Genomic DNA, 11,513 nt, shown 5'->3' with positions numbered 1-11,513 from the left:
ATTATGTCTTCTTGACATAATCATATATGCATGGAATTCATTTCAGCCCTCCTATTCCCTCCTATACTTCCTCCCCCTATTCTCCTTCCTATACTCTATGGGTCTTCTTTCCATTCATTTATTTTCTTTACTTGGTGCTTTATAGAAAAACGTAAATTTAGGTATATTCGTGCCTGTGGCCCACACAGGTGACGGAAGCTGGGTTCCCCTGTGTGGAGTGGGCTGGCTGAGAAAGACAGCAAAAAATCACCCGACACAGAAAACAGTTTTAAAGAGTGGGTCAGGACAGCTCTTTGACCTCAAGGGTGGAGCTTTCACGCTGGAAAGAGAGAGCAGAGCCCACCTGAACTTCAAAGGCTTTCTACAGACTGTTCTTAGCCAATTAAGGTAGGAGGGGGGCTGTCCAGTTCCCAATGGGTCATGCCTATCTCCAGAGCTAGGAGATCAGTCTTCCTAGCCCAGCAGAGACAGAGGTCATGTGCACTGTACAATCTATTAAGTGGGAGGAGCCACAAAATAGCTTGCAATGCCAAACAAAAATCTCCTTGGCTCCAAGGCCCAGTGAAGATGCTCACATAGCTCAGGGGTGGCTCCCCACAGTATATTTATGCATGCACACAGTATAATTTTGTTAAATTCATATGGTATTTAGTCTTCTTTTCTGTCCGTCCCTCCTCCCTGCCCCTGAATTTCTTTCTTCTACTCTCTTAAAACTACTCCATTGATCTTCCCACTATCTTTATGTTATCTGACTGCCCACCTTTTCCCCCTTACTTTGCTCTTGCTTCCACATATGAGAGAAAACATTTGACCATTGAATTTCTATGTCTGGCTTATTTCACCTAGCTTGATGTTCTCCATTTCCTTCCATTTACTAGCAAATGCCATAATTTCACTCTTCTATATGACTGAGTAAAGCTCCATTGTGTTGATGTACTATGTTTTCTTAATCTATTCACTATTGATGGACAATTGGCTGGTTTCATAACTTCATTATGAGATGTGCTGCTTTAAATATTGGTGTGGTCATATCACTATAGCATGTTGATTTTAGTTCTTTGGATAAATACCAAAAAATGGGAAAGTTCATATGTTAGGTTCATTCCTAGAATTTAAGGAATCTTCATACTTCCAGAGTGATTGTGCTAATTTGCAATCACATCAACAATGTCGAAGTTTTCCATTTCACCTGCACTTATTATTATTTGTTTTCTTGAAAATTGCCATTCTGACTGGAGTGAGATGAAATCATAATGTAATTTTGATTTACATTTCTATGATTAATGAAGATGTTGAAGATTTTTTCATATATTTGTAGATCCTTTGCATTTTTTTTTCTGAGAAATGTCTATTAAGTTCTTTTGCCCATTTATTGATTGTATTGTTTTTATGGTGTTAAGCTTTTTGGGTTCTTTATATATTCTGAATATTAATCCCCTGTTAGAGGAGTATCTGACAAAGATTTTCTCCCATTCTGTATACTCTCTTTTTATGTCCTTATCATTTCCTTTGCTATGCAAAAGGTTTCTGATTAGATGTCATCCCACTTACAGAGTCTTGGTTTTATTTCTTGAGTTTTAGGGGGCACATTAAGGAAGTCAGTGCCTGCACCAATATATGGAAGTGTTGACCCTATGTTTTCTTATCGCAGTTAAAAACTTCTTTTCTAATTCTTTTTTTTTAAAGCATAGTGGAACTTTTATCAAACACAACAAATGAGACATTTTAAAGGGGTTCAGGAATTAACTTCAAAGAGCTTCCAATAGCCAAAGCTGGGAAACATAAAGCAATAAATTTAAAGAATACAATTTGGGATTATATTCCAGATCAAAAAAAATAGTACAAGTCTATAATAAATAATGGTTGACTAAATAAATAAATGGGCAAGAAGAGACATGTTTTGTCTAGAAGTTCCCCAAATCTAAGACAAGTCCTTCCAGTACTTCTTTTTCTAGTTTTATCCCTTTAATTTCCTTCACCAGTCTGATTGCTCTAGCTAGAGTTTTCAATTATATTATTGAATAGTAATGGTGAGAGTAGACATCTTTGCCTTGTCCTGATTTTTGAGGAAATGATTTCAGGGCTTTTTCTGTTTAGTATGATGTTGGCTTTGGGTTTGTCACATAGAGCCTTCCATAAAACTATATTGTACAGGAGTGGTAATTGAAAGTCATTGTCTTGTTCCTGATTTTAGAGGAAATGCTTTCCATTTCCCCCCCCTCAGTAAAATGTTGGCTTTGGGTTTGTGGTAAATAGGCTTTATAATGTTCCAGTAAGTTTCTGCTATCCCAACTTCTTTCAATGTTTTTATCATAAATAGATGCTGGATTCTGTCAAAAGCTTTTTCTGCACCTATTGACATCATCATGTGATTCTTGTCCTTAAATGTATTTACATGGTGAATTACATTTATTGATTTGCACATGTTGAAACAAGTTTGCATCCCTGAAATGAAACCCACTTGGTCATGGTATACAATCTTTTTTATGTGTTTTCTAAAAAAAATTTTAATTTTTTCTAATTAGTTATATATGATAATAGAATGCATTTTGACACATTATACATAAATGGAGTACACTTCTCATTTTCTGGTTGTATGTGATGTAGGATTACAACAGCCATGTAATCATATATGCACATAGAGTAATAATGTCCAATTCATTCTACTATCATTCCTACATCCACACCCAGTCCCCTCCATTCACTTCCCTTTGTCTAATCCAAAGTTCCTCTATTCTTCCCTAGACTTCCCCTTATTGTGAATTAGCATCCAAATATCAGAGAAAACATTCAGCCTTTGGTTTTTTGGATTTGACTTATTTCACTTAGAATAATATTCTCTAGTTCCATCATTTACTGGCAAGTGCCATAATTTCATTCTTCTTTAAGGCTGAGTAATATTGATATATATATATATATATATATATATATATATATATATATATATAACATTTTCATTATCCATTTATCTGTCGAAGGATACCTAGTTTGGTTCCATAGTACCAATGTGGCTGTGTCACTCTTATATGCTGATTTTAAGTCCTTTATGAATAAATGAAGGAGTGGGATAGCTGGGTCAAATGTTGTTCCATTCCAAGTTTTCTGAGGAATCCTCATATTGCTTTCCAGAGTGGTTGCTCCAATTAGTAGCCCCGCCAACAAAATATATGTGTACCTTTCCCCCACATCCTCACCAACACTTATTGTTGCTTGTATTCTTGATGATTGCCATTCTCACCAGAGTGAGATGGAATCTCAGTAGAGTTTTGATTTGTATTTTTCTAATTGCTAGAGATGTTGAACATTTTTTTTTCATGTATTTGTTGATCAATTGTATTTTTTCCATGAAGTATTTTTTGAGTTTCTTAGCCCATTTATTGACTGGATCATTTGTTTTTTGGGGTTTTTTTGATGTTAAATTTTTGAGTTCTTCATATATCTGGAGATTAATGCTCCTTCTTTTCTAATTCTTAAGTCTTTGGTTCACTTTGATTTGACTTAAGTGCAGAGTGAATAATAGGGCTCTAGTTTCATCCTTCTACATATGAATATACAGTTTTCCCAGCACTGTATATTCATATGTAGAAGGATGAATCTCTATTGTCATTTTAATTGATTTTTAAAAAATAAATGACAGAAGAATGCATTACAATTCTTATTTCACATATACAGCACAATTTTTCATATCTTTGGTTGTATATAAAGTATGTTCACACCAATTCGTGTCTTCATACATGTACTTTGGATAATGATGTCCATCACATTCCACCATCCTTGCTAACCCCCTGCCCCCTCTCTTCCCCTCCCACCCCTCTGCCCTATCTAGAGTTCATCTGTTCTTCCCATGCTTGCTCTCCATACCCCACTATGAATCAGCTTCCTTATATCAGAGAAAACATTTGGAATTTGTTTTTATGGGATTGGCTAACTTCGCTTAGCATTATCTTCTCCAATGTCATCCATTTACCTGCAAATGCCATGATTTTTTTCTATTTTATTGCTAAGTAAAATTCCATATATATTACACTTTTTTTTATCCATTCAGCTACTGAAGGGCATCTAGGTTGGTTCCACAGTTTAGCTATTTTGAATTGTGCTGCTATAAACATTGATGTGGCTGTGTCCCTGTAATATGCTGTTTTTAAGTCCTTTGAGGATAGACCAAGCAGAGGGATAGCTGGGTCAAATGGTGGTTCCATTCCCGGTTTTCCAAAGAATCTCCATACTGCTTTTCATATTGGCTGCACCAATTTGCAGTCCCACCAGCAATGTATGAGTGTACCTTTTTCCCCACATCCTCGTCAACACTTGTTGTTTGTCTTCATAATAGCTGTCATTCTGACTGGAGTGAGATGATATCTTAGAGTAGTTTTGATTTGCTTTTCTCTAACTGCTAGAGATTATTAACATTTTTTCATACATTTGTTGAGTGATTGTATATCCTCTTTTGAGAAGTGTCTGTTCAATTCCTTGGCCAATTTATTGATTAGGTTATTTGGTTTTTTGGAGCTTATCTTTTTGAGTTCTTTATGCACCATAGAGATTAGTGTTCTATCTGATGTGTGAGGGGTAAAAATTTGCTTCAAGATGTAGGCTCTCTATTCACCTCACAGATTTTTTTTTTTTCTGAGAAAAAACTTTTTAGTTTGAATCCATCCCATTTATTGATTCTTGGTTTTAATTCTTGTGCTATAGAATTCTTTATTAAGGAAGTTGGGACCTAATCCCATATGATGAAGATTAGCGCCTACTTTTTCTTCTTTTAGATGCAGAGTCTCTGGTTTAATTCCTAGGTCCTTGATCCACTTTGAGTTGAGTTTTGTGCAGTGGTGAGAGATAGGGGTTTAATTTCATTTTGTTGCATATGGATTTCCAGTTTCCTCAGCACCATTTGTTGAAAAGGCTATCTTTTCTCCAGTATATGTTTTTGGCACCTTTGTCTAATATAAAATAATTGTAATTTGGGGGGTTAATCTCTGTGTTCTCTATTCTGTTCCATTGGTCTACCAGTCTGTTTTGGTGCCAATTCCATTCCCAGCACCATTTGTTTAAAAAGTGATCTTTTCTCCAACATACATTTTTGCCTCCTTTGTCAAGTATCAGTTAACTGTTAGCATGTGGGTTTGTTTCTATATCTTCTATTCTATTTCAGTGTTATCCTGTTTATTTTGATGCCAGTACCATGCTGTTTTTGTTACTGTAGTTATGCAGTATAATTTGAGAACAGATATTGTGACACATCCAGCATCACTCTTCATGTCCAAGATTGCTTTGGCTATTCTGGATCTTTTATTCTTCCAGATGAATTTTGAGATAGTTTCTTCTAGTTCTGGGAAGAATGCCCTTAGTATTTTAATGGGGATTGATTTGAATTTATAGCACACTTTTGGTAATATGGCTAACTTAGTGATATTAACTCTGCCTATCCAAGAATTTGGGATGTCTTTCTACATTCAAAGTCTTCTTCAATTTCCTTCTTCAGTGTTCTTTAACTTGAATTGCACAGCTCTTTCACCTCTTTAATTATATTAATTCCCAAGTATTTTTTTTAACATTGTTGTAGAAGGGGTAGTTTTTCTAATTTCTTTCTCAGCAGAATCTCTATTGAAGTACAGAAAAGTTATTGATTTATAAATGTTGACCATATCTTGCTGCTTTGCTGAATTTATTTATCAGCTATAGAAGTCTTCTGGTGGAGTTCTTCATGTCTTCTAGATATAGAATCATGTCATCAGCAAATAGAAATAATTTGACTTTTTCTTTGCCTATTTCTATACCTTCAATTTCATTCTCTTGCCTGATTGCTCTGACTAGAATTTCAAGGACTATATTGAAAATGAGTAGGGAGAATGGGCATCCTTGTCTTTTTCCTGATTTTATAGGAAATGCTTTAAGTTTTTCTCCATACATTTGTTTTTTTGATATTTGCTTTGTGTTTGCCATATACAGCCTTTATAATGTTGAGGTAAATTCCTTCTATCCCATGAATGGGTCCTGAATTTTATCAAAGACCTTCCTAAATCTATTGAGATAATCATCTGATTTTTGTCCTTAATTCTATTTATGTAGTCAATTACATTTATTGATTTGCTTATGTTAAAACAAACTTGTATCCTTAGAAGGAAATCTACTTGATCATGTTGTGCTATCTTCTTGTATTTTTTAATGCAGTTTGTTAAGATTTTATTAAGGATTTTTGCAGCAGTGTTCATTAGGTATATCAGTCTCTATTTTCCTTTCTTTAATATTTTTGTATAGTTTGGGTATCAGAGTTATGCTAGTTTCATATGATGTATTGGGGTGTGTTCTCTTTCTCTTAATTTCATGTAGTAATTTGAAGAAAACTAGGGGTAGGTCTTCTTGAAAGGTCTGGAAGAAGTCAGCTGAGAATCCATTCAGTCCTGGGCTTATTTTTGTTACAAGGCTTTTAATTGCTGTTTCAATTTCATTGTTTGATATTGATCAGTTTGGATTCTTTATATCTTCATGGTTCCATTTGGGTAAGTCGTATGTATCTAGAAATTTGTCAGTGTCTTTTGCTTTTCCATTTTACTGGAGCATGAATTTTCAAACTGTTTCCAATGATCCTCTGAATTTGAGTAGTGTCTGGTGATATCATCTTTTTCATCACTAATTGCATTAATTTGGGTCTTCTCTCTTCTTGTTTTGGTTAGTTTATCTAAGGATTCATTAATGTTATTTATCTTTTCAAAGGACTGTCTTTAATTGCTGTCTTTTAATTTTTTATTCTAAGTTTTATTAATTTCAGCTCTAATCTTAATTATTTCTTATCTTCTACTTATTTTGGTATTAGTTTGTTCTTCATTTTTTAAGGCCTTGATATGTAGCATTAGATTATATATTTGAGATCTTTCTAATTTTATTTTAATATACACACAAGGCTACAGACTTCTCTTTGAATTGTCTTTATGCTGTCCCAGAGATTTTGATATGTTGTTTCTCTTTTCTTATTTGTTTCTAAGAATTTCTTCTCTCAACTCTTTTATAATCCACTCTGCATTTAAAAGGATATTATTTATTCTCCACGTGCTTATGTGGTTTCTATAATTTATAGTTTCCTTCCATTATAATCTGATAGGATGCATAGAATTATATCTTTTTTTTTTTTGTATTTGCTATGACTTCCTTTGTCAACTATAATTTGGTCTCTTTTGAAAAGGTTCCAAGAACCTTTGAGAAGAAAGTGGATTCAGCTATTTTGGGTGGAATGTTCTGTAGATGTCTGTTAGGTCCATTTGATTAGTAGTATTATAGATGTCAGAAATATTTTTATTAATTTTATGTTTGGATCAATTGTCTATTGGTGAAAGGGATGTGTTGAAATTGCTCCATATTACTGTGTTGTGTTTTATCTGGGATTCAACATCAAGAAGTATTTTTATTGGTTCTTTCTATTTACATATAAAACTAGAATTCTTTGGACTTAATTATAAGATTGTGGAATATAATTTAATCTAATTTCTTATCATCTATCCTTCTCTTCCTCCCTCCACCTTTCCCTTCCCTCTATTCTACTGATCTCTCTGCTTTTTACTCACAGTATTTTAAATTAGTGTCTTGTGAATATACATGATGGTAAGATTTGCTATGGTATACGCACATAAGAAAGTTAGATGAGACTCATGCCACTGTTCTTCCCTTTTCCTCTCCCCCCTCCCTCCTTTTCATTCCCTGTCATCTATTCCACTGATATATTTTTGATGGAATCTCCTCTCCCACCTCCCCCCACACACCCCTTTATTCTGGATAGCTTGTGAATATCAAAGAAAACATTTAATCTTTTATTTGGGGGGCCTGAATTTTTTTAATTAGCATGATAGTCTCTATTTTCATTCATTTTCCAGGAGTATTTTTAAAATATAGTTACATGCACTGACATTTGGGTCATAGATATTATTGTTATATCTTCTTAGTAGACTGTTCCCTTTACCAGTATTTAATTATCTTGTTTTCTTTGATTAATTTTTTATTGAAATCTGCTTTTTCAGATAGAAAATATTAATTCCTGCTTGTTTTCAAATCCCATTTGTATAAAACAATTTTTCCATTCTTCTACTTTTTTTCTTTGGGTATGTTTGCCTATGAGATGAATCTCTTGAAAACAGCATATATGGTTGTATCTTGTTTTTTAGTCTATTTTGCCAACTGTGTCTTCAACTGAGGAACTGAGACAATTTTCACTCAGTATTATTATGGGTAGATGTGTGTTGGTTCATGTCATTTTCATTTGTTTGCTATATTTAATTCTGTCTTGATTTTAATTTAGTTAGTTACTTTTCTAATGATCTTCATCTATTTGAAATCTTTGGGGTTTGTTTTATGAATTCTTCTCTGTATGGTATATCTTTAAGTTTTCTTGAAGTGCTAACTTAGTAGTCATGAATTCTTTTAGTTTATTATTATCACAGAATATTTTTTATTTCTGCATCAATTCTGAAAGATAGCTTTTCTGGATATAGCAATCTTGGCTGACAATTATTTTCTTTTAGGGCTTGAAATATCTCATTGCAGGCCCTCTTTAATGTTAGGGTCTGAGTTGACATGACAAAAGTGAGCTTTACTGATTTGCCTCTAAATGAGACCTGATATTAAATCTTGCAGATCTCAATATTCTTTTCTTAATTTCTAGGGTAGGTATTTTGATTATGATGTGTATAGGAGAAACTCTGTTTTGATCTTGTCTATTTGGGGTCCAATATGTATGCTGTATGTTGATGTCTATCTCATTTCCAAGGAGGAGAATTTTATATATAATATATGTGAGATATATTTATTTATTTACTTATTTATTTCTCCTCCTTGGGGGGGATATATATAGTTGTAAGTGGACACAATACGTTTATTTTATTTTTATGTGGTTCTGAGGATCAAACCCAGTACCCCACACATGCTAGGCAAGCACTCAACCACTGAGCCACAACCCAGCCCTGTATTTGCTTTCTTAATAAAGTCCTTAGATTTTCTTTTAGTCCACTGAACATTTTAATAATCAGTTTTTTATTCTTTAGCTAGAATTTCATCTAATTCCATATTTGTGGGTTCATTGGGGAATTGTGAACACAAGGTGTACCTATTTATTTATGTACCTAATTATTTATGTTTCATAAATAAATATGCATATATGGTTGTATCTTGTTTTTTAGTCTATTCAAAAAGGGACTACCTTTTTGCTCTCTGTAGATGACCAGGCATGGGACCTGAGCTCCTCCTCTAATTGTTACTACTTTGGGCCTGGTCATTGGTTTGGAAGTTTTATCTCCCCTATTCTATGTGTTGAAGTATTATTGGGGGCTTGAGTGTGGCTAGTTCATAGGTGGAGTGAGGTTTGCTGTTGCTTTGCCAAATTGTGAGTATTGTTAGACAGCAGGATTTCCACTCTGTAAACTTGAAGTGTACTGATCACTTCCCAGCTCCTTTTAGAGAAATGGGAAGCAATAATAGCAATAAGAATATCAACTGATGTACAGCCTTAAAATAAATGTCTGGTGTCTACTTTGATATCTGTAACATTAATGACCACCTGTAACTGAATGGCCAGATCAACATTTAAATAACTATGAATTAGATCAGACATTAAACAACAGGTGTCTACTATTTCATACACTGCGTTGATAATCAAAACAGGAAATGATATAGGTATTTCATAAACCATAAATTCTACCAGATAGTGAAATTACCATTTCTTAAGTGAAGATAAAAATAGGATAGGAAGGCAAAAGAAATTTTGAAACATTTAAAAAGTAAACAGAAGAGAAGGAAGAGATAGATAGCAGATGATGACTATAAAGAAGGAGGAGTAAAAAATAGCTAAAAGGAATAAAATAAAGAGAGAAAGAGGGAACAGAAAAAAAAAATGGTTATTAGTTGGGAAAGAGACTGAAAAAGGGTAATATAAGGAGCACACACCAAAAAACAACTCAATCCTGTGTAAAACTTTACAACACCAAACTTGAACCAAGGCTAAATAATAAGTGAAGAAGATAGAAATTAAAATAAAAGAACAATTATTTGAATCTATCTGCACAATGAGAACACACACAAAAAAAAAATCATAAAGAATGGGAAAAAAAGCAAAAAAAAGAGCAAAATTTAAAAATTAAATTAAAATGTTTTAAATAGAAAAAAAGGCAGGGGAGCAATAGTTAAAAAATACTTAAAGAGAAATAAATAAAGGGATCTTTTCACTGAGTGTTCAAAACTGTTGGCACATATGGATTTTCATTAATTATCCTGTTGTGCCATTCTTCATATTTATTTTTGGACTCTGTGACACGTGGTTCAAGAGTTCAAAGTTGTTAAGGCCCACTTCTTTGTGTTTCCCACCAAGCTGCCAGCTGTTGTGGCCAGAAGCCAAAGCTGATTGTAGTAGCTTTTACTTCCCAATATGGGATGGAATAGACTTAGAAGTGCTAACAGACGATATTCTCCTCTGTGGGGATGGTGCAGAGTTCTAAATTGGAAGTTCCAGCAGTTGGAATTTAGTCTTGGGTGAACTTTGGAACTCTGTTGGTGACTATCTGAGATTTGATCCAAACCTCCTATTTCTGAGTAATGCCAACCTTTGCGGAATATCTGGGTATAAAGGCCCTCCCCCAAATTCTACTTTTAGGGTGTGAAATCTAGTCCCCCACAGGCTTCACATACTCCACCACCATGGATGTGAATTATCTAGGATCAGACCTGAAGGGCAGACACTCCTGTCTGACAAGTTACTGATGTCTTCATAGTTGCTTGCATAAAACTCCATAGGGAGTCAAAAGGGACTCTCTTTCCCTGGTTTTCTAAGCCTGGACGACCCTAGCCATAGTACTTTCTGTTCCTATTTCAATTAGTATAGATCAGACACCCTCTGAACCCTGGGATAAACAATGGCTAGGTCAGGCTGACAACTTCTTTATGAGTTCTCAGTTTCATGTCTCTGCTCACTGCCATGTGGCCATTTAAGAATGGACCCTACCATGCCATCTCTGATTCCCATGGGACTCTCTGCCCCTCAGTTGAGTGATTTTGGATCTCTTTTCACTCAACAACTTCCCCCTCTGATCTCTGATCTCTGGATCAGCTAAGATCCATCTCCCTCTCTATTCCATAGGTTTCCCCCAAGCCAATTTTATACACTGTGCTTTCCTTTGTCCTTGCCTGTGTTCTTCCAACCCTCAACCGTTGGCTGGCAGTACTGAAATCACCTCCAGTCAAGCTGGCACATCTCTAATTTATTATTTCTTTTTTTTTTTTTTTTCTTTATATTTTATTTATTTTTTTTTTTAATTTTTTTATTGTGGGTTGTTCAAAACATTACAAATTTCTTGACATATCATATTCCACACTTTGATTCAAGTGGGTTATGAACTCCCCCCCTCACCCCATACACAGATAGCAGAATCACATCAGTTTCACATCCATTGATTTACAAATTGCCATCCTAGTGTCTGTTGTGCTCCGCTGCCTTTCCCATCCTCCACCCTCCCCCCTCCCCACCTCCCTCCAGACAC

This window comes from Marmota marmota, unplaced genomic scaffold (assembly GCF_001458135.2).
Source record: "Marmota marmota marmota unplaced genomic scaffold, marMar, whole genome shotgun sequence".
In the NCBI taxonomy this organism is placed as follows: Eukaryota; Metazoa; Chordata; class Mammalia; order Rodentia; family Sciuridae; genus Marmota; species Marmota marmota.
The sequence above is the reverse complement of the archived record's forward strand: the minus strand, read 5'-3'. Positions refer to the sequence as shown.